At 50.7% G+C, this 23,779-nt stretch overlaps 1 long non-coding RNA gene across 1 annotated transcript in view; it reads left to right on the top strand.

Moving 5' to 3' along the window:
- The first annotated feature begins 22,660 nt into the window (after nucleotides 1-22,660).
- The window catches only part of LOC144292547 (uncharacterized), a 56,058-nt gene continuing 54,939 nt past the window's right edge, over nucleotides 22,661-23,779 (top strand). The window contains exon 1 of the long non-coding RNA XR_013359926.1: nucleotides 22,661-22,749. This is a non-coding gene — a long non-coding RNA (uncharacterized LOC144292547). The remainder of the gene's footprint in view (nucleotides 22,750-23,779) is intronic.

Genomic DNA, 23,779 nt, shown 5'->3' with positions numbered 1-23,779 from the left:
CCAGGTGGAGGGGATGGTGTGAATTAACACCTCGGGAAAAGCCTTCTTAGCTTGCAGAGCCTCAGTTTCCCCATCTGTAAGGTGGGGATGGGGCTAACTTTCCTTAGGGGAGCTCATTAAATACCATCTTTGTGCTGGTGACACCCAGAGCTGTGTCACCAGCTCTGACCCTTCTGTCCCCCCCCCCTCCCCACTGGATCAACTATATAACCGTGGAGGCTGGTGCAGGATAAAACCTGATTGAGAATTTCGAGATGGCAAGAACAGAACAGGAAGCCGCCTCCATTTGTCTTGAATCTGTCCAGTGCTTTGCATTTCCATCGACGGCCCCAGCACTTCCCCCCTTCCCTCCCCCTGATAGTATCCCACGCTCAACCAGAGTCATCTTTTCAAAACAAACCAGGCCATGTTACTTCTCTGCTTAACACCCGTGGTGGTTCTTTTTTACATTTAGAATAAAATCTACTCTCCAAAGAGGCCTTGCCTGAGCCGGCTGAGGCCTTCTGCTGCTCGCTGCCCTCCAGCTGCGCTGGCCTCTTCCCAGTTCTTCAAACCCTCAGGCTCGGTCCTGCCTCAGGGCCTTTGCATCTGTGTTGTTCCCTTTGCCTGGAGCACTCTAAAATCTGATTTTTAATATTCTCGCCCAGACCCTCTTCCTCCTTCCTGACTTGACTGTACAAAGCCCTGTGGACTTATAGACAAGAGAGTGGCAATGAAAGTGCGAATGGTGTTAGTGACTGTCACCGTTTCCTGAATGCTCACTGCCTCCCGGGCACTGTTATAAGCACTTTACGCATAATTAGCATAGTTGATCCAGGTGAGGAAACAGGCACAGGGAGCTGATGCTCACCTGCTTCCATCACATGGCCAGGCAGGTCAGGTACGGGGTGGCTGAGAGAGCTTCTCAGGCAGGGACTTGAGTGAGGTTGCTTTCTGGGGAGGTGATCCCAGAAGCAAGAGGTGGGAGAGTGGGCATGGGATAGGGGAGGACGGACATCCGATTCCAGGATGAGCGATGGAGCTGGTTGGTCCTGCTTTGAACAACCAACACTCGGTCCTGCTGGGGCCCTTTGAAGAAGGGTGTAGAACACACCTCAGGGTTTCCCTCCAGAGGGCAGGTGGCTGGGCATTTATCTAGTGACTCCTGTCCCCCTTTGGCTGAACGTTGTATCGGAGACATCCTTCCTGCTGCATTTGTGCTTGGGTTGGGTGGTCTTGGGGAGAGAGGGTACTGAGGTGGGGAATGCAGAGGCACCCGGGATTCTCGGGGCAGGACCCCAGAGATAAGCATGGAGTGTCTCCCACAGCTATGCTGAAGTAAGGAGTTCTGGGGGCGGTGACATGGGGCACCTCTGGTCTCTCCTGAAGGTCTTTTTTTATTATTATTTATTCATTAGAGACAGAGAGAGAGAGAGAGAGAGAGAGAGGCAGAGATACAGGCAGAGGGCGAAGCAGGCTCCCTGCAGGAGGACCAATGCGGGACTCGATCCCGGGTCTCCAGGATCACGCCCTGGGCCGAAGGCAGATGCTCAGACGCTCAACCGCTGAGCCACCCAGGCGTCCCTCTCCTGCAGGTCTTGAAGGGTGGGTAGAGGCTTGCCCAGTGACAAGGATAAAGTGCATTCTAGACGGAGGGATAGTGTGAGCAAAGGCATAGGGTGGGGGTGCTCTCAGGCCCCTGCCCCTGCCGCCCCCGCGTGACTGTCCTGTGTGGGTCCGGCCATGTGGCGTGTTTGTCCCTTAGGGGCCTTGACAGCGTCCTGGGGAGCGAGCCCACCCTCTCCACACTGGGGCTGGACACATCACCTCTGGCCATAAGGCGCATCCAGACGCCCGCAGCTCACAGGCTTCACAGCAGCAGACCCCTTCGTGGCACCCACTAGTCCACCCTCCCTTCCCCGGCCACAGCGGTCGTAATTTAAAATCCATCGATTGAGAAAATATCCAGTGCCTAAAGCTTCTAGGAATTGACCCACATTTGAAAAGAAGTTCGTGTTTCTTTGTCCTAACTGCATCTGTGGCACTGGGCGGGGGGGAAGCGCAGCTCATGGGCGTGCGGGGTGTGCTCGTGTCCGGACACTAGTGGGGGGCACGGGGATGGTGGGGAGGTTCACAGTCCCCCTGCCTCTGCGTGCCCCCCTGCCTTGGGGATTTTATGGAGCTTTGCTTTCTCCTCCCCTGGGAGTGCTCACAGCAAGCAGTGTCAGGGGCAGGCGAGACGTTAGTGTCTCCATTATGAAGACTAGAAGACGGAGGTCAGTTCCTCGGAATGCCCTGACCTCCTCTGGGCCCCCAGGCAATGGTGAGGGACAAGTGAGAAATCCCAGGCCCCTGGTCCTCGTCCCAGCCGCCCCCAGCCCCCAGCTTCCTGCCTTTCAGAATGTTCCTAACCTCCCTGACCTCAGTTTCCCTATGTTTATAAAGAGGATAACAATAACCTTGTAGGGTATGAGCTAGCCTATGTAGGTGTCCAAGAAGTGCCAGCTCCCGCCGATGTCATCATCGTGACTCAAAGGGCCCCAGAGGGGATCCCTGCCTCGCAGGACCAGGGCGGCCCCGCTGGGTGCTGGGGGCCCCCCTCCCCGGATCCCTGAGTCCAGCTGAATCTGAAGACAATGAACCAGTCTCTGTGTTTCCAATAGTGACAATCAGAGAAAGGTAAGAAAATTAAAAAAAATAAATAAAGAAAAGGAAAGAAAGAGAGTGAGACCAAATTGTTTTCTTCAGGGAGAAAGCAATCTCACTGGGAGGCGGGCTCCATGCAGGGAGGCTGGGGTGCGCGGTGTTAACCCAGGATCCGTCCACCTCCTCGCAGCTCCTGAACTGCTGCTGGCGTTTCTAGCAAGAAGCCGCCACCGGCCCCACTTCCTCTAATATACTAATTAGAGGGCGGTTGTTCATATGGGAGGCACTGGGGTCCAGTGACAGGCTGGTGGCTGAAGATGTCCCGGGCCCGGGGGCCGAGGGTGGGGGCCAGGAGGGGTTGGCTGCCCGCTGCCCCCTGCGCCTGCCCGCCCTAGGCTAGAGCCGCACAGAGCAGAGGAGGAGGAAGGGGAAGGGGAAGAAGAGACGCAGAGGCTGAGCCCCCACCAGGTGCCGGACCTGCCCACCCATCTTTGGAAACAGGTTCTGTAGTGAATTGGCTTCCCGGAGCCTCAGTTTCCCCACGTGCAAAGTGAGAGGTGGGTGGGAGTGGATTCTGGGGGACAGAGGAGGTGCAAGAGTGACGGAATGAGCAATGGGGAGCAGAGGAGGGGTGGGCAGAGGGAAAGGGTGAGGCAGGTGGGGGTAGGGGGTGGTGGGGGCGTGGGGGGGGACGCCGCTGCAGCTGGGCTACTGGTCTTCAGGGAGCAGGGGCTTCTGAAGGAGAGACCTCAGGGACCCCCGGGAATTCTGCGTGCTTTCCCACAGCCAGGAAGTGGGGGAGGGAGGCTGCTGAGTCCCCCAGCGGCAATTTTGGCAGAATGTTCCAGATGTTCTGGGGGGAGAGCAAAGTCCTTGGGATGTGGAAGCAGCTGTTGGTGCAAGTTGGGCTTTAGGCTGGGGTGGGGGTGGGGATGCATCCTGGAGGACCAGTGTGTGTGTGTGTGTGTACATGCATGTGCGTGTTTATAAACCTGGTAGCAGGTGATTGGTGCGGGCCGTCTCCTTACCCTTGCGAACTTTCTAGCCGACATAGATTTGGCACCTTGGTGAGCGCCTACTGTGTGCCAGAGCCTGAAAGTGTGCTCAGCACTTTGCATGGCTCATTTACATCATTTCATCTTCTCCATCCTCTGTGGAGGAAGGGGTGGCATGCCCTGACATGGCAGGGAAACTGAGGCTCAGAGAGGTTAAGCTCCCTGTGAAGATCACCCCATGGGTGACAAGCAGCCCAGTGGGGGCGCTCACCTGGGTGGTCTGCTTCAAAGGCAGCCTCCTAATCATGGCCAGGTTGCCAGCTCGGAGCCCAGCTCTGGTGCTCAGGGGAAGGGCCACGCTGCCTGCCCTTCAGACATTCTCACACTGATGGGGGAGGCAGATTCAGGGCCAGGCATCCTGCTAAAAAGAGGGATGGAGTCATGCCCTGGTACCCAGCACAGCTAGTGTGGGAGAGGTTTTCTGGTTTTGTTTTTGTTTGTTTGTTTGTGTGGAGGGGCAGAGGGAGAGGGAGAGAGAGAATCTTAAGCAGACTCCACGCTCAGAGCAGAGCCCGATGCGGGGCTCAATCTCATGACCCTGAGATCACGACCTGAATCAAAATCAAGAGTTGGACACTTAACCAACCGAGCCGCTCACGTGCCCCCAGAGGAGGTTTTGGCTCACCCCTCCAACTTGTAAGGCCGCTTGACAGCACTTGCATCTGCAGTATCCCCAGTGTTTGCCACAGCAACCCCAGAGCTAGGGTTTATTGCTCCCATTTTATAGATGTGGAAGTTGAGGCCCTGAAGGATTCCAAAACATGCTTAAGGTCACACGATGGACTCGTGACAGAGCCAGGATTCAACTCCGCCCAACATTGCCTAGATTCTAATTTCTTTTCTCTCATAGTCAGTTGCCCCCAAAGATGGCAACACCTGCCAAGGAGCTCCTCCCAGCCCTTGATTTCTACCTCCAGATCCTCTACTGTGTCTAGACACAGAGGTTAGAAGGGAGCAGGTTTGGGAATTCATCTTGCTGGGAAAAGGCACCAGAGAAGAGACACAATGGGGACGGTGTGAGGGTGTGGGGGGGAAGGACAGGGAAGGGGAAGCAGGGAAATGCCTCTGAGTCAATATTCGCCAAGGACCATCCACTGGGGTCCCTTTGAGTTGCCGTTCTCATCCCATCAGCCTCTGGTTAATTCCTAGAACAAAACTGAAGAGATGAAGGAGGAGGCCTTGAGGGGACTAAGCTGGGGGTCGTGAGCACCCAAGGCGTCTCTCTTTTACCCTTCTGGAAATATCAGAGGGACCCCTGAGAACTGCTTCCTCCCAGGCAGCCCCTCCCAAGATTCAGGCTTTGGGTCTGAGGTTGGTGCCCCACATCGTGATCAAGGATGGAAGGAGGGTCTGGGGGATGCTACTGGGCTCTCTTTGGCCTTCAAATCTGGGGCCTCAGTTTTCTCATCTGCAGATGGGGCTTATAGTTCTGCTCTCTTGGCCTCAAACAATGGCTGTGAGGTCCCCAGGAAGTGATGGCTAGAAGAAGGACCAGGGACATAATGTGCAGGACCCAGTGCAAAATGAAAATTCAAGACTCTTGGTAAAGAATTATTAAAGCCTATCAAGACCGCAATAGCAGAGCATTAAGCAAGCATGGTTCCCAGGTGACTTTGTGGTCACATGCCCATAAAGCTGGATCTGTCTAGAAAAGATGTGGAAGGGCAGGAGACCCCTGTACCCACATGATGCCTGGGCTCAGGGCCAGGTGCCCATGGGCCTTCAGCAGTGGATTCCAGGTGGGACCTGCGGGTACAAAGAATGATGGGTAGTTGGTGGGAGGTGGGGGCCAGTGCAGGCCTCAGAAGGGCTGAGGAAGGAGACAGTGCAGCTGTGAGCACAAGCCCGGAGTCCCCACAATTCCCTGGAAAGACCCTATCCCTTTGTCCCAGGGCTTCCTCTGAGCTGAGCAGAGCCAGATCTCTGTGGGTACCCCAGGTCTCGTTCCAATGGAGCCTCGAGAAGACTGTAGCCCAGGGGACGGACCTTGCCTGGAGCCAAGGAGAGCCCTGAGCTACAGGACCCACTTAGGCCGTGTCTGGACTCCCATTTCATCAAAACTGTGAGATAGTCAATGTGTGCAGTTTTAACCTGCTAAGTTTTGGGGTAATTATGAATACACCCCATAATAGTAATAACAACAGGGCTCACTCATTTATTCATTCATGACCTAGTGCTTATCCATCCACGCATCTACTCATTCATTTATGCGTTCATTCACGGAGCCAGCAACTATCCATTAAGCACCCGGGTGGGGTATATGGGGTACCAGGGTCATGTTACCATGAACTCTAGACAGGTGACTAGCATTTCACAAAGAACCCTTTGTGTGCTATTTATTTGCACACTTCAGCAGAAGGGTCTCGTGAGGCCCCTCAGGCCCACAGTCTGATGGGGCCAGCCCTTGGTGGTGTCTCGCCTCCCCCAGCAGCCAAGGATGGTGAGAGTCCAGCTGGTACATCCCCACTCCCCTCCTGATGTGTTTGGTCCCCATGCGCTGGGGCATGGTCACTTGGAGCCCAGCATGACTGTGCGGTTGCAATGGGTTGGTTTCTGAGCCTCAAGTCTCTAGGGACTCAAGGGGAGAGGATCAGAACCTTCTAGGCCACTGGACCAAAGAAGGATCTGTATCAGTCTCTGGCTCAGGGGAGTGATTTTCCTAGACACCACACCCCTCCTGCGTTCATTCTGGGGATCTGGGGTCTTGGCGGGGTGCTGGACTTCCCACCTGCTTGTAGCCCCTTGGCTGTGGAGGAGAGAGCCCTGGTGTGGTCCAGCCCCATCCCTGACCCATGTCTGCCCAAGCCCGGGAGACTAAGTCAGGCTAAGATGCTGAGTCACCTGGGACCCTTTTGTTAATGAGCAGCAGAGGAACCAACTATGAGCATGAACCATAAGGAAAATAGGTTAGGAGATAAGATGTTCAGAGCTGAGTCGCTTACTTCTGTGACTCAGCAATATCACCCAAGGCCATGATTCTTTCCCTTTTCTCACTCTGCCTTCCTCGAAGTGGGCCATTCCCTCGTGGTCCTGCGGTGGCTGCGTCTGCTCTGAGCATCACCACCTCACACGGTGCAACCAGAGGCAGCAAATGACCTGCTTCCTGTTGCTCATTTCTTCTTAAGAGCAAGGGAACCTTTCCCAGAAGTCCTGCCACATTCCTTTTTTGCTTTGCTGGCCAGAATTGCACCACATGCCCTCTGTTCCCCAGCAGAGCATAGTCACTGGGGTTACTGGGACTGGCTTAGACCAGTAGTGATTCACTCCCTGGGGCTAGGAGGGGCGCAGCCTTTCCTGGCCTCTGAACAACACTGGGCTCTGTTAGCAGGGACGCTCCACGCTGCCCCCACCCGGCTCTCCCCGCCCCTCCCCTTCTCCCCAGGCTGGGCCCCGGCCACCGGGAACCCTCTCCTAGCACCGCACCCAGGCACCTCCCCTCTGGTCAGCCAAGGACAGGCGAGGATCAGAGTTCTCCTGAGACAGAGGACCCAGTGTGGGCTGGCGTCCTGCACTGACGCATGAGCTTGTCACCTCCCAGCCCCCAAATCCCTGGACTGCTGAACTCAGGGCAGCCCTGGTCCCCACCCATCGTAGAACTCACTCCTGCTAAGGCTTCTATCACATTTATCAGGCCCTGTCCTAAAACCTTTACCTTGGTTAATTATTCGTTACGATAACTGTAGCAGTAGTACTATTATCACCCTCATTTATCAGAGCAGGGCATGGAGACCGAGACCACACAGCTAGAACTTGGTGGAGCTGAGCTATGGATGAAGGCAGTCTGGCTCCAGAATCTTCCCTCCTAATGACAGCCCTACTGCTACCTAGTCCTCTCAGTGCAGGTCCCTGGATTCCAGACTCTCTGGGCTGGTTGGGGCCCTCGAGGCCTCTTGAAGCAGTGAGGCAGGAGAAGGGAGGCCAGGAGCCCCAGATGGATGGGTCTGGGCTGCTTATCTTCCGGTAGCCTTCGGAAAGTCATGTGGCCTCTCTGAGCCTCTGTTTTTCAAGCTTGAAAGGGAAATCCTAGATACCTACATCAAGAGAGATGAGAGAATTAGAGAATAATAGAGATAGAGAATTAGAGATAATATTTATTCTTAGATAGTAGTGGATGTCCAACTAGCCGATGCTCCGTGAATAGTAGCCATCATTATGTGAAGCCAAATAGAACCGAGCTTAAATTCCAGCTCAAAGATTTATAAGCTGTGTGACCTTGGGCAAGTCACTTTACCTCTCTGATCCTTTAGTGTCTTCATCTGTAAGTTGGAGATAATAGTGTTGCCCTAACAGGGCCGTGTTGAGGATTAAATGAGGTAATAGTGGGGATCCCTGGGTGGCTCAGCAGTTTGGTGCCTGCCTTTGGCCCAGGGCATGATCCTGGAGTCCCAGGATCGAGTCCCATGTCGGGCTCCCGGCATGGAGCCTGCTTCTCCCTCTGCCTGTGTCTCTGCCTCTCTCTCTCTCTGTGTCTCTCATAAATAAATAAATAAATAAATAAATAAATAAATAAATAAATAAATAAATAAAGTAATAGCAATGAAGGGTGTAAAGTTTTCCTCCAGTGTGTAGTGTTGTAAAGCTCTACACTGGTCACCTACTGGTGACCTACTGGCCACCTCTTTTCTGCTTTGGCCCCTCCAGGGTCACTTTCTCTCAAGGCAGGGAACTGCTTGTCTATCTCTTTCCTTGCTGCTCCCTGCAGGTGCTTGCTGAGGGTCCCAGTGCCAGCTACCGCCATCTGTCCAGGTGTCCATTCATGACTCATTCAACAAACATGTATTAAGCTGCTGCTGTGCTAGATGGAGGTTCGATAGAGCAAACGTGGGGTCTCACAGTTTGCAGCACAGGAGAGATGGGTGCTGACCCAGTCCCCACACAGATCTATGAAGTAGTGCAACAAGCTAGGGGATGCTGTTCAGGTAGAAACATCACGGCTGGCCTCCCTGAGGAGGTGACACTCGAGCTGAGACACCATGCTTGCTGTGGTGAGAATGGGGATGTAGGCTGGATCCAGGACCCCGTCTTGTCCCTATAGACCAAGGGCTGTGTTCCAGCCAACCTGGGCGCTGCCAGCATGGGGCTGACCACAGCTTCCCCAGGCTCCCAGCAGGGTCTGTACCCTCACCTCTCTGCTCCGGCACCACGGACCCTCCCACAATGGCCAGGCCAAGGAAGACTCCAAGCCTCTCTGGTCCCTGCAACCCCAAGTCTGGGATGGGTCTTAGGCTCCCCCGGACCTCCCCTGAGAAAGCTGGAATCTCAACTCATGAATCCTCTTGCTCCAAGAGGACATTTCTACCTTCATATGAAGGTAGAAAACCCTCACCCCCTTTCTTTCTTTCACTTCCCAAACCCCTAGCTTTATAGAACAGAGAGTGGGGGTGCAGGGGATTAAGCCCAGGGCCCCACCGTTGGTGGAGGAGTCGGGGCTGTCTGACCCCAGAATTTAGGTCCTCACCCCGAGCCTTTCCCAGAGCTGGGGCTCCAGGGCAACTTCTCGAAAGTGGGAGGGGTGGGAGAAGGGTGATGGACAGACAGATGAGGGGGACAAGGGGTAGTGCCCCCTCTGCCTGGAACCCTCCTCCTCTGATAGGCACATGACCCCCCACTTTCTCTGCTCAGATGCCGCCTTCGGCAAGTTTTCCTTTGAACACGGATAGGAGACAGGAGACGGAACACCCTCCCTGGCACATTCTCTCCCTCTTACCTGTTCCATAAAGAAAGAAATACTGACTCATTAGTGGGCTCTTTGTCGGTCTTCCCTGATTGGAATGTAAATTCCAGGAGAGGCGGGCTTTTCATCTGTGCTGTTCGCTACTGTGTCTCTGCTGCCCGAATATCACCCGGCACACAGTAGGTGTTCAATAAATAATGGTTGGATGAATGAGTGAACGAATGAACGAACAATTGGATAAAGAGAAGGATAGAATGACTCATTCTGGGATTTGGACTCTGGTCTTGCTGAGGGAAGGAGGAGACCCAGCCCGGGGACCGGTCCCCATCCCACAGCGGCGGCGCCTGGCAGGTCAGTGGGCTGGTCTGGGTGGGACAGGAGCTCCGACTCCACCTTCCCTCTTCCCAGTCTCCTGCCCTGGACCCCTGCCCTTCCTGGGCACAAGGGCTTATTCTGGAGCCCGAATACCTTTCCCCATACATGGTCCATGCAGTTTTTAAGCTTCAGGGGCACTGGGTCAGGAGCCAGCCAGACCTGGTGTCCGCTCCCACCTCTGTGGCTTCCTCGATGAGTGGCTTTGGGTAGAGTGACCTCACTCTTGAGCATCCAGTGTCTCGTTTGTGAAATGGGTACCGTCTCCAGTCTGACCTGCTAGTGCTGTTGTGCAGATGGTTAGTGCAGAGTGCTCAGCCTGGCTTGTGAGGAGGGCTTACTAAAAAAAATAAAACAAAATAAATAAATAAATAAATAAATAAATAAATAAATAAATAAATAAATAAATAAATAAATCAAACGCTTTACTGATCCGTACCCTGGGCCATGCGTGGTGCTTAGTGCCTCTTGGGCACTTAGTTCTGTCACCTACCCTCTGGGGCAGGTGCTAGCATCATTCCCATTTTAAAGATGGGAAAAATGAGGCACTGGGGTGTTGAGTTATTCACCGGAGAGCACAGAGGGAGTGAATGGCAGAGCCAGGACTTTGACACTAAAACAAAACAAAAAGGAGGCAGCCCAGAACGGGTTTGAGATGATAGAGACGGGAAGGGTGCTCCGGCCTGGGGCGGGGCAGCTGGTGCTGGGTTCCTAAGTTCCTGGGTGACCTGAGCTACTCACGTGGCCAGGTGCTGAGGAAGCCCAGGGGAGGACAGGCTCTCAGCGAGGGGGTCTGGGGAGCAGGGCCGTGAGTCAAGAGAAGTTCTGTCTTGTTCTGTTTTTAGGAACTTTTTTGGGGGAGGGAGCTTCTGGTTATGAAATCAACACATGCTCATTCTAGAAAACATAGAAATGACTTACAAGTATAAAGGAAAAAATAAAAATGATCTGAAAGTTCCCTACCCTGAATATCCGCGGCTGCCAGTTCAGTGCATTTAATTTATTTGCTCAACAAATGTTTATTGTGTGCCTCCCATCAGCCAGACGCTTGTTCTGGGCTCCTGGAACAGCAAGAGAACAAGACGGACATGGTCCCTGCCCTCTCGCATCTGACACTTAGCAGCAAAACTGACTTGGAGCAGCATTAGGAGGGCGGTGCCGTGAAGGGGAGGATGGGGTCTGGACGTGTGGCTGGGGCTGGATGGGGATACACAAAATCAGGACCCTAATGATGGGAAGATTTTGTAGTCTGCATTCTCGACTATTAAGAGTCAGTGTTTTTAATCAGGTGATTTGAAAATTCAGCTGTGGGTGGAGAGCGTACACCAGGCAGAGGGACCGGACCGATGGGAGTGTGGCGTGGCAAGCCCTTGCACTCTGGGCCAGGCCCCGGAACGAAGGCCTGATTCTCCTACAGGAACCCTCTGGCCTAGTTTCTTGTCCTTCCTGAGTGTTTGCATCCATCAGATCCTGGACTCTGGCCTCACCCCATCCCCGTGTTCCAAATCCTGGGGTGGCATGAGTCATCGCAGGGGACATCCTGAAGGGCAGCCTTCAAAGTCGTCCGCCCCTCCAGCCTCACCTAGCTCAGAGGGGGCAGAGGCTCTTCTGAGGCTACACAGCGAGGCCGGGCTTGGCCGTAGCCAGGGTTAGAAGTCAGGCCTCTTATGTCCCGTGTCCTCTTTTTGCTGCCACCCAGGTCCAGCTGAAGCAACAGGGTCTGGAGATGGGCACTCTTCTCCATCCCCTGTCCCTCCCTTTTATTCCTCTACCTGGTCAAGCTAGAGGAGTGGCATCTTGGCCAACAGCCTCTCCTGATGCCACTTGAGTGTCATGGTGGTCTTGGAATCCACACAAGAGGATGATGGCTCTGCTTTGGCTTCCATTTGCTTTGAGAGGCCAGCAGGACACCACCAGGCCTGCCTGTCCCTTAGGCCTGTCCCTCAGCCCTTAAAAGTCTTCTATGTCCCTTGCCCATGGAGGAGTCACCTTGGCTGACCCATGGGTCGTGCTCACAGATGAGACACGGTCCCGGCCAGGGTGAGGATGATGAGGTCACCTGGTACCTAGTGTTCTCACACCCCACAGGTGAGATAGGCCAGGCATACTGTGGGGTGAGGAGCCTGATGAGATCAGAGGAGGGCACAACCCCTCCGGGTGAGGCCATATGCATATATGCACATATGTTAGCACCTGGGCCACACGTGTGCACGCCCACCGATGGGCATAGGCACCCACCAGACCATGTGCTGCATGGAAGCAGCACTTCATTTTGTTCACTGCTATGTTCCCAGAGCTTGACCAGTGCCTGGTGCAGAGAAAGTGCTAGCTAAACATCTGTCCAATGGTAAGTAAGTGGGTGATTAAATGAATGGATTTTTGTGCACATGTGCGTGGGGATGGACCAGTGTCTGTTTCCAAGCGTGTTTTAGACTCATACCCATGGACACCACACCAGCACACAAACGTGCACAAAAAGAAGGGCACACAGGTGTGTGTGGTCACTCGGGTTGATGTGCACATCTATGTGTGCGTGTGCGTTTGAACCCGTGAGTACATAGCAGGGGCCAGCACACACAGGGAGATTCATATGTGCTAGCCACACCCTGCTGCACGTATGTGCATTTGCATTTGTGCACACGCACATTTGCAAAATTTAGGAATATTTAACAACATTGAGCATGTCCCTCATGCCGATTCCGATGCTGAGTGCTGGGTAGGACTCAGGGTGGAGGATGTGCAGAAGGGCTGGACCGGGCTCTGTCCTCAAGATGCTCATAATCCATGAGGATGATGGACATTTATTCAAGCAGATTGTACGAGGGAGTGAAGGAAGCATGGGTACGGATGTGTTTGTGCACGAGTTCAAGGGATCCTTGAGCCATCAGAATGCACAGTTGGATTCCCAACTGTGTCTCCAGGGTGCTGGCTGACTTGAGTGGAAGCCTGGGAGCAGGGATGAGATGGACAGGCTGCTTTGAAAATCACTCATGGCACATATAGTTGACCCTTGAACAATAGTGGGGTAGGGACACCGAAAATCCATGTACAACTCTTGATTCCTCAAAAACTGAACTACTAATAGCCTGCTGTTGACTGGAAGCCTTACTGATAACATGAAAAGTTGTTTAGACATATTTTGTATGTTATATGTATGGTACACTGTATTCTTACAGTAAAGTAAACTAAAAAAAAGAAAATGTTACTAAGAAAATCATAAGGAAGAGAAAATACATCTACAGTTTTGTACTATAAAAAAATCCATGTTCAAACCCGTGTTGCTCAAGGGTCAGCCGTATCCCTCTGCCTGTGCATGCACGCGTGGACACTCTGCAGACATCTGACTCCTCCTTAGCATTGAGGAGAGGGTGCGTTTAGAGACCCCCTATGAGTCTGGAGCTGAGGAGCTCCTCTAAAGAGTCTATGACCTACATGGCCCAGCTAACCCAGTGAGGATGCAGGTGATTGATGTGGGCTGCATGCTGGGGGTAGGACGAGGTCTGAAGTGTGGCTGGATCTTAAAAATGGCCCCAAAGGAGAGAGCTTGCTTTAGGCTGATGAGTCCTTGCTCTTGTCCCTTTAACCACAAGGGGCTCCCCATCTGGGTGGAGAAGCCTGGGACGAGGAATCCCTGAGGTGAGGACGGGAGGTTGATGACAGCTGCTGGGGGGGTGGGGGTCACCCATGAATATCAAGGTGGACGGAACAAGTTGAAGATCTATTACTTGAGGGGAAAATGAGGCTCAGAGAAAGGAACAGACTTTTCTGAGTTACGGAGAGAGGCACCAGAGAGTTTGAGACTAGAACCCAGGTCTCTGGGGCACTTGGTATGTACAACCCTTGGAATGCCTGAGGAAGGGGCTGTAGGGCTACTCACTTAGGGTCTGCAGTCCTCAGCAGTCCCTCCTGTCTTCCCAACATAGAAATCAAGGTCTCCCCACCAGATCCTGGGCCTTGGGCTCCTAGCTCCACTCTGTCTGCCCCAGCCCCTTCAAGCTGAAGCATTTCATGCCAAAGCAGGGGGCTGCACTTCATGACCTCCCGATGTTCCATGGGGTACCACTGCTGGATACTGAGCCTAAATCTCACACCAAGATGCTTGTTCTATAGGCCAAGGAAGGAGGGGGATCTTGAACCTATACTTGGGGGCCCTGATTTCAATCCCTGAACAGCAACTTCTAGATGTGTGACTTTAAGCACATCATTTAAACCTTTCTGTGCCTTGGTTTTCTCATCTGTATAATTGGGATAATGTTCTTTCCCTCAAAGCCTCGTCTGTAGATTCAATGAGCAAATGCATAGAAAATTCTCAAGTTTGTCAGTGAAGTAGTAAACGTCCACTCAAAACATGGTAGCAATTATTTTTTTGGTTAAAAACAGCACTTATTAGATTTATCTGGATGGCCCACAGCCTGCATAGGCCCTGCGTGTGGCAGGTGCTCTACAAAACAACTGGTTACTGATCAAAGGGCTGGGACTTTACAGCTGTCAGCTTCCTACCTGAGGTGGGAATTTGGGAACGGTTCTGTCCTGGCGCACGCGTGGTGCATGTCTGAGTGTGGGTGCAGGCCTGACAAGTGCCCAGTGCACTGCGACTTTGCCCAAATCAGATGACTGATCCCACCAGTAAATTGGCTTGAGAAACAAGTTTCGATTTCTACCTGCCTGTGATGTATGGGTGTGCTGGCTCGGGGCTGTGGGCTGGAAGCTCCTAAGCCTGGTGCTTAGGGATGCATGGCTGCTGGCTCAGTGGGCCCAGCGCCTCACCCAAGGGTTCTGGGAGAGACTATTGGGGTGGAATCTCAGAGATTTTCCAGTGATGGTTGTAGCATGGGGAGGTCCTACAGGCTGTTGGGAAGTGGGATATCAGTGCTGAGAGCAGCCTGGGGAAACCTCAGCCCCATCCTTCTGGGTTTGGGGAGCTGGGCTCATCCCAGGAGACTGAGGAAGTTGGCCTTCGCTGGGGCAGATTTTCCCCTGGGCCTAGGGTTGCCAGATTCAACAAATAATAATATAGAATGCCCAGCTTGATTTGAATTTGAGATGAAGAACAAATACTTTTAAAGTATAAGTATATCCCAAATATTGAATGAGACATACTTGTACTAAAAAGTACTGTTTATCTGAGATTAAAATTTAACTGGGCATCCTGCCCTTTATCTGGCAACACTATCTAGGCCTTACTGGCACCAGCTATGTGACCTTGCGCAGCTCGCCTCCCATCTTAGATCTGTGCTCCCTCTGTACAGTGGAGATAAACTGCTACCCTCACAGGGTTGTCGAGATTGACAAGATTGTGTAGATGCAACATATGGCAGTGGTTCAGACACTGAGCTCCTGAGTCAGACTGGATGAGTTCAAATCCTGAGTTGGCCATGTCCTGGCTGTGTAACCCTGGGCCTCAGTGTTCTCTTCTGTAAAAAAACAAAACAAAACAAAACAAAACAAAACAAAACAACCACAACTGGTAATATCACTTCCTCAAGGAGTTATGGGTAGGATTCAACAATAAAACACACACATAAAGTGCTTATTACAGTGCCTGGCACATAGTAAGTGATATACAAGCATTAGATACTGTATTATTATCAACATTAGTATTTATTAGTCTTACTCTTGTCATTATTGATTGTTCCCTGTTACTCAGCGGCCTCCAAGGTTCTCCCTTCTCACTGGTCATTTTTACGTTAGTATGAATTATGTGATAGAGCACTTTCCAATAGATAAGTCATGAGTGCTGGCTTGAGGAGGGGTCACTGGGAGACAGAACGAGGGCATGTGTCCAGAAGGAAAGGGCACAGAAGACCACCAACCCCCACCTCATGCCTGGCCTTTTGAAGAGGCCAGATGGGGAAGAAGTGAGAGCACTAGACTAGGAGTCAGAGAATCTGACTCCGCTCTGTGATCCCTGGTTCTCTTGACACCACCACCCTGAAGGCCGGGTGAAATGCGCAGAGATGGAAGTGGCTGGTCTGCCTCCCGCGCTCAGAGGGGAGGATTGTACGGACCTCAGACATCTCAAACCTGACATGTCCACTGCCCCAAACCTGTCCCTCCCGTAGCCATCCCCATCTCAAAGGCAAATCTACCTCTCCAGGGGCTCAGGTCCCAAACCCTTGCCCTCCCCTCAACTCTGCTCTTTCTTCCATACTCCACATACAAATCCATCAGGAAATCTTGCAGCTCTGTTTCCTCCTAGAAGTCTTCCCTGACCATCAAGTGCTGGTCTGGTCTAAGGCTGTACTCTGAAAATGCATGTGGAATGAAGCAAAACTTTGCAGGGGAGGTGGGGTTGGGGTTCGGGTGCCGAAGTGCAGTCAGGCTCAGGTCGGACTTGGGCTCTGTGAAGCCATGAATGGAAACAAGCCACCAGCCTCTCCAAGATTGTCCTGTCCCTTCTTCTTCCCCACTCCAGGCGCATTGTATCCACACTACACGTAGGCTAGAAGCTTACTGAGAAGGGCTGGGGCTGATTTTAATATAAATGGATCTCTCCTCATTGCTCTCCAGCAGCCTGAACTGCTCTAAAAGGATAATTAATTGGAATGAAAAGCCAGCTCTGGCTCCTTGGAGCAGCTCCTCTCGGGGAATTCACAATTCTCATCCTCCAGCCCACCCCGCTTCCCACCCTTGCCCCTCAGGCTCCCTGTCAACCACCTCAGCATCTCAGCTACAGAGGGATGCCCCTGGCCAAGTCCCCACCCTCCCTCCGTGGGGAAGGCCATGGCACTGAGGGCTTCTTATTGAGTGGCCACAGGCAGGTCAAGGTCAGGAGAGGATGCCAGCGGTGGTTGCAGAGGATGAGAGGGAAGAGCATTTGGCCCCATCCATGCCACAGAAACTTGGTGGCCGTTTCTGACAGAGGCAGAGGCATCTCTCCTGGCCCAGCCTATTTGCCTACTTCTTGAGAGTTAGGCTATAGTAAAGTTGGGACATGGGTGCTAACAAATCCTTCACAACTGACTCTCATCAAGTGCTTGAGTACCAAGCACTCTGTGTGAATATTGATTCTTCACAATAAGCAGTGAGCTGGGTACTATTTTAATTCCATTTTACAGAGGCAGAGACTGGAGCACAGAGAGGTTACGCCACTTGCTCAAAGTCACGCAGGCTGTGTGTGGTAGACTCAGAACTCAAACCGGAATATGTGACTCCAGAGTCCTTGTCCTGATGCCCAGCTTGAAGGTAGAGGAGAGACAGAGCTCACATACCCAGTTCCCGACCCATCAGCCAGTCCCTCTCTCCCAGTGATTCCCCCTCCCCCGCCACACACACAAGGCTATTTCCTCGCATTATCACCTCCTCTCTCTCTGCTCCATCCCTCTCCCATGCCTGCTTTTTCCCACCAGGGGCCCTAATCATGGCTGATCAGCTCAGTTGTGAGGATATAAAGGAGACCCTATGTTCTGATGTGAAATTAGACATAATAAAGAAGGAGAGTGCTCAGCCTCAAAAGCCCTTGAGAAATCCCAGAAGTCCCCTTCAGATTTGCCGCCACGGACTCCATTTACTTCCTGGGCTTCCCCTAACCCGTCTGCTTTCCCCCAGCACTGCTTTCCCAAAGGAAAATACTACCCCCTCACTTCGTGGTGGACGTCATTGTCTTTATGTAGGGTTTAAACAATATTTTTGAGGCAGTGTTGCACTTTCCTCTAGGACAAAAAGAGAGAATGAGTATCAGAGCTCCAGGATTGCCCAAACAAGCTTTTGAGGGCTAGCTTGGGAACCAGTCTGCCTTTACAAATACTGTTTCTGTGGAAAATGCTTGCTGGGTTCCAGAACCCTGGCTTCCACACGGATTGAGGTAGATGTGGCTTATCAGTTTAGCTTCTTGTAATCTCAAAATGCCTTTGGCAACAGAGAGATGAGCTGCTTGGAGAAGAAAGGCCTCTTCATGATTGAGATGTGACGAGTATTGGTTCCTTCTGAGGCCTCCCTCCTTGGCTTGCAGGTGGCCGCCTTCCTGCCTTCATGCTGTGTCCTCACATGGCCTTCCCTCCGTGTGTGTCTATGTCCATACGTCTTCTTCTTATAAGGACAATAGTCATCCTGGGTTAGGATGACTAACCCCACCCCAATCACCTCATTTTTAACTTACTTACTTCCTTAAAGACCCTATTGCTGAATACAGTCACACTCTGAGGTACTGGGGATTAGGGTTTCAACATGTGAATTTGGGGAAGGGGTGGATAATTCAGCCCATATTGGTAGCCACTTGCCCATGTGAAATTTCAAGCACCCTGTGTGGATTGATAGGGGGTGTTTTAGCTAGGTATGAGTGGTCCCCACACAGATCAACCATAATGGAGGGTGGGATGATCACCTGCTGTTCCCCCCACCTTCTGTAACAGATTATTTGGGACCCTGGAGCAATGAACTACAGCTAGAGACTGATTCAGTTCATGGTATCTATAGACATTCGATTGACACCAAGATACTGCTGGCATCTTGGGAGCAGACCAGGGGTGTTTCAAATCTAGTGCAGAGGAATTTCTCAAAAATCTAAAGTTTAGATTTAGGCCACTGTCAGTCAAAAAGCCCACTGCAATATTTCTCAACCCTGGTCACCACAAAGGCCATGACAAGTGGCAAGTGCTTTATTAGTAGGAGCAGGATGAGCAAGAAAGTGCTCTTTCCATATCCACCTTGGAGAGATTTGCCTTTTGTGTCTCACCTCACAATCTCATCTCCCTCTGGTGACTGGTCCCTGTGTCCTGAAACATTTCTGGGTATATCTCGGATTGACTTGACGTCTTGAATGTAAGGATATTGATTGGATCTTTTTATACCAATAGATTATAGGACACCCAAAATGGCAAAAAGTGTCCCTGTCACCTATGGGAAAGATGAGACCTCTAACCCAACAGAGAGCAGGTTACACCCAAGGAGGCCTTTTTTATTTTCATTAGATGAAACTGAGTTCCTGATCTCAGGGGACAAGTCAGGAAGAATAGGGAACAAAGTAGATTGACTCCAGGCATTTGCTGCATAAGAGAGGAGCCTACTATAACCCCCTTCAATAGGAAGAGCCCAAGATTTGGAGTCTAGAAGATCTAGGTCCACATCCTGGCTGTGTGACCCTGAGTAAGTCACTTAATCTCTCTGGATCCTCAGTTTTCACATCTGTAAGATGGGGATGACCAAATGACATAATCTATAAAAGTGATGAGCCCAGTGACTAGCACATAAAAGTACTTCGTCCATCACAGCTCCTTTTTTTCCCATTCTCTCTCCTCCCAGTCCGTATCTTTGGGTCTTCTCACACTCACCTTGCCAGGCAAGGTGACTGTCACATCTCCTATTGCCACTTCTCTGCAAGATTAGTCCTATTATAAGACAAAAAGACCTGATGTACACAGTATAACTTGACAATTCCTTGGTTTTCCAACGTATAAATGGGTTGGATATGGTAATTATCTGAGTTTCTTCTCATCTCTGACTTTCAGAAATGTGATACTCTAAGGGGCTGCAGGAACTTGGGGCTTTGGAAATTCAATTTGGGGCCGGTTGGGACCCAACTCATCCTAATGAAGCAAGACTGGACTGGGTCCTTGGGGGGGCAGGTCACATAGGCCACTCCCAATCTTACCATGAGGGCAGGATAAGTGGGGCTGGCACCAGTGACAGAGCTAGGGGATGTTACTATAATTAAAACACCAAGTCTACATTGATTCCATGCTGACACTTTTCTACAGAGTCTGGCTGACATCCGTGGCTTATAAGAATGCTTTGTCAAAATATTTTTTTTTCTTTAAAAAAAGAAAAATTCTTGCCAAAGTAGCACAGCCATATCATCCAGGACTCTCTGAGAATGAACTGGCTCAGAATGAGGTCTGAGCAGGGAGATCTGCCTGTTGGCCCTGAGAGACCTGGGACTGGAGTGGGCTTGAGGTCTGAAGGGTTCCTGGCTCCAATTCTGGTACTTCAAGGTCAAGGTTCCTCAGAGGGGTGTGGAATATAGATGCTTAGAGCTCTGGTCCAACCCAGAGGGAGATAGGGATTTGCCCAAGGTCTTGCTGCCTTCTGGGGGTGTGGCAGTACTGGAGCTGTCTTACTCATGACTGAGGCACTATAGAGTGGAAAAGGCAACAGGCTCCTTGACGCTTGTTTCTTAGACTCAGTTTTCTTGTTTGAAAAGTAGGGGTAACAATGTGTAAGCTAGAGGTTTGTAATGGGGATTAGATAAGATGGTGTATGGCAAGGTGCCTGGCTTAGTGAAGATATGAGAATAAGTTCCTGCTAGTATTCTATGGGAGGGCAGAGAACTTGGATTCAGGAGACCCGGCTGGATTTTGGGCCCATCACTTATGTTCTCTGGGTCTCAGTGTCCTCATTTACATAATGAGGGTAATAGCACCTTCCGTGCTGTCCTCACAGAGCATTATAAAGACTATTGAGGAGCTTCCCTTCTGAACAGTATAACACTGTAGCCTACCAGACAGGAGTAAAAATAAGAACTGGGGTTTTCAGAATACTCATTAGGAAGCAAACAATGGTCTTTACATTTTATAGATGAGGAAACAGACGCAAAGAGGTTGAGTGACTTGTCTGAGATGGGTTAGCACAAGCAGCCTGGTTCCAATCTCTGTGCTCTTGATTATCATACCACATTGCCTCTCTAAAAGGACCATCAGTGTTTATAATAAAAATAATATAATAATAATAAAATATAAAATAATATAATATAAAAATAAAATAATAATACAATATAATAATAACCCAAAGGCCTTCTGAAAAACAAATGTGTCTTAAAGATTCAGTTCTTTTTTTTTTTTTTTTTTAAAAGACTCAGTTCTAAGGGGACATCCTACTCACAAAGGAGGTGCTAGGGCCCACGAGCAGCCAATGGTGTGATCCTCCATTCCCAGCACTACCTCGGGAGTGAGGATGTGGAACTTCTGGGGAGCTGTCTGGGTAGAGGAGCCACACTCTGGGCTCCAGGCGGATGGATTTCTCCCTCCTCAGGTATTGATCTTTTTGCCTAACTGCCTATGAAACAGCTTTGCCCTCCTTGACCCTGAATCAGGCTGAAAATCAAAATGGTGGCTCTCCCACTGTCCCCTGAAGCCCATGATAAAATGGCATATTTCTTCTCCTGGGAAATCTCCAAGACCTCAGTGTCTGGGCCACAAACCCCTAGGAGCTCTAGATCGTCTTCCCAATGCCATGTGAGGGGCTTTGGAGGCCAGACTGGGTGTCTGTGGGTGACAACTCAGATAGAATTCAAGATGAATCTAGATAAGCAAGCTGTAGGCTGGGCTGGGTGCGGAGGAGCCGATGGCAACTTGAGTCCCCATTGCAGCCACAGTACAGACCCAAGGGGGAGGCATGTAGACTTCTTAGCAGCCCCAGAGAGCTCCTCAATTTTGAAGATGGAAACTGCTCTGCAGTCCAGAGATAGGAAGGGAATCAGCCAAAGTCACCCAGCAAATTGTTTGCCAAGTCAGGACTAGACTAGATCTTTGCAAACCTTGTAGCCTGCACATCTGCACCCCCTACCCCAGTCAACAACTAAAAGTGAATAGGACAGAGGCCTGGAATAGAAAGAAGGGGGATTGTCCTCATCTCTGAGCTCTAGCTGCCCTCCCAGTGCCTCTATTATTTAGCACTGTACTACTTGACCAGCCAGGGCTCCAGGTTTTGGAGGTCAACCTAAGACCCTGTCAAAGGGGCCTTAATCAGAACTCAGCTTTTTGGGGATATGAGCCATTGCCCTTGAAAAACAATATACTAAGCAGCACTAAATAGCACCTGGCCCCTTACCCACTGCCTTTCTTGTGCCAAGTGACCCAATCAAAGATGTCCCAGCTAGAGGTTTCCTAAAGCAAGAGAGACCACAATTCAGAAAGGGAGGGTGGCTGAGGAACTGGCTTTAATTTAACACTTACTGTGGGACAGGCATATACTGAAGGCTATACATAAACCTTCATTTAAATTCTTATTTAATAAAATCTTTAAAAAGGGGGGCACCTGGGTGGCTCAGTGGTTGAGTGTCTGTCTTGGCTCAGGACGTGATCCTGGGGCACTGGGATTGAGTCCTGCATTGGGCTCCTCACAGGGAGTCTGCTTCTCCCTCTGCCTGTGTGTCTGCCTCTCTCTCTCTATGGAATTTATTCATGAATAAATAAATAAAATATTTTCTAAACCTCATATTTAAATCTCATACAAGTTGTGTTAAGCAGGTATTATTTAATTCCCATATTACCAAGGCAAAACTGAGGCTCAGGGAGAAGAATTTGTTTGCCCAAGGACGCACAGCTAATGGGCATCAGAGTCAGGATTCACAACCAAAGCTGTTCAACTCTGAACACTTTTATCACATCAAATTGTTCTTTTAAGGGAACAAGGAATATGGGAGACTTGTTCCATCAGGACAAGAACTTGGATGACATACCTCTGAAACCTGAGATTCAGAGGAGCAGGGACACATGGATCTTAAAGAAACAGTCATCTTGTCAGTGGTGCTTTGGATTTCAGACCCAGCATGCTACACTGAGCCCTACTTGTGATGTGGTCATGATACTCATCTCAGTGAGTCCATAGGGACAAATGTACAGATGGCGACACTGAGGCTCAGAGAGGCCTGTATGTCAGGTCAAGGTAACACTGTGTTTGGGCCAGAGTCAGAACTCGAACCCGGGTCTCTGATGACTCAGAGTTCTGTTGGGTTCCCTGGTTCTGGGGAGCTGTCCCTGGTGCTGACCCCCAATCCACACTCTCTAACTTGACTTGGTCACTTATCTGGCTTGGATTCCTGCACTATAGGGCCCTTTAAAAGCTTCTTTTGGTACAGGAAGACAAAGCCTTGAGAGGACAAGTGACTTGTCCAATGTCACATAGCAGGTCCCTGTGCAACCTGAGTTACCTTATCACTCACACGATTGCTTGAGGACTTTGCATTTCTAAATTGACATTTGAACTTTTCTTGTCTCCTAGGTTCACCTAAAATGCTGTTTGAGACCAGATTTGAAGCTTGTACTGTTCACTAACTCTGCCAAAGTAATAGAAAGAAATATCTTACAGGTTTGTATTATTTGATAACTTGCAAAATGTTTTCACCTTGAATTTTTAAAATAACCTTTTGGAGCAAGACAGGGTGGATAATGGAGGTAAAATAGAAGAGATTCAGAAAGATTAAGTGACTTTCTTAAGGTCACCCAGCTAGTGAGTTGTAGAACCAGGACTTGAATCTGGTTCTTTTTCCTCCCTATCCTGATGTCCCTCCCCGGCATTGGGGAACAAAATAAGAGAGGAATTTTGTTGGCTTGAGCTCTTCCTGACTGGACATGCCTCCATCTGAGCTTGTGGCCCTACCCTATGCCTCAGCCAGCTTCCTAGCACCTGTTGGGGGTACTGGCTCACCTGGCTTTGGGTAGATGCTCTCTTTACAGCCATGCCGTACAGGAAATGGAGATAGGCCATTCACTGCCCATTTTCACCTTCCACTTAATCCCAGGGGTGTCAGCCTCAGGGATGCTGGCCAGGAAGTCGTAAGCAAACTGGCGGGGGTGGGGGGGGGCACAATCTGGACCAAAGAACCCTTCAAAGACTGGAGAATGAGCAAGAAGGAACCTTGTGGGGGGGGGGGCCGCTGAGAGAAAGAAGACTGTGGAGGCAAATAGGAGTCAGAATGAAAGATGAGTATCCACCCACACTTCATTCAGCCAGGTGTTCACTGTCATCATAGGGCATCGTGACCACAATGCTCTTTCAAGGTGTTTACAGATCTCTTTTGGGCTGGAAGATTGTGAGGATATCTGCAAGGTGGTTGTAGCATATAGATTCAATTTCAATGATGGACCCAGCTGGGTTACACTGGTCTCCACTTCTAATACTCTGCTCTTCCCTGTTAATGAGTATCGCTTCCCAAAGTGGAATTAGTGATGATAGCCACTGTCTTTGTGAATGTGTGTATGCATGTGATTAGGAATGTATCAGTCCACCCTTTCTCTCTTTAATGTCTTTCTTCTTTTACCCTCACCCATTCCATCCTCTCATCCAAGCAGAAATGGGTGAGACCTAGGACCCCAGGGGATGATGGTGGGCAATGAGA

The sequence above is a fragment of the Canis aureus genome, chromosome 21 (assembly GCF_053574225.1).
Source record: "Canis aureus isolate CA01 chromosome 21, VMU_Caureus_v.1.0, whole genome shotgun sequence".
NCBI classification, from domain to species: Eukaryota; Metazoa; Chordata; class Mammalia; order Carnivora; family Canidae; genus Canis; species Canis aureus.
This window is presented reverse-complemented; position numbering and strand designations above follow the sequence as displayed.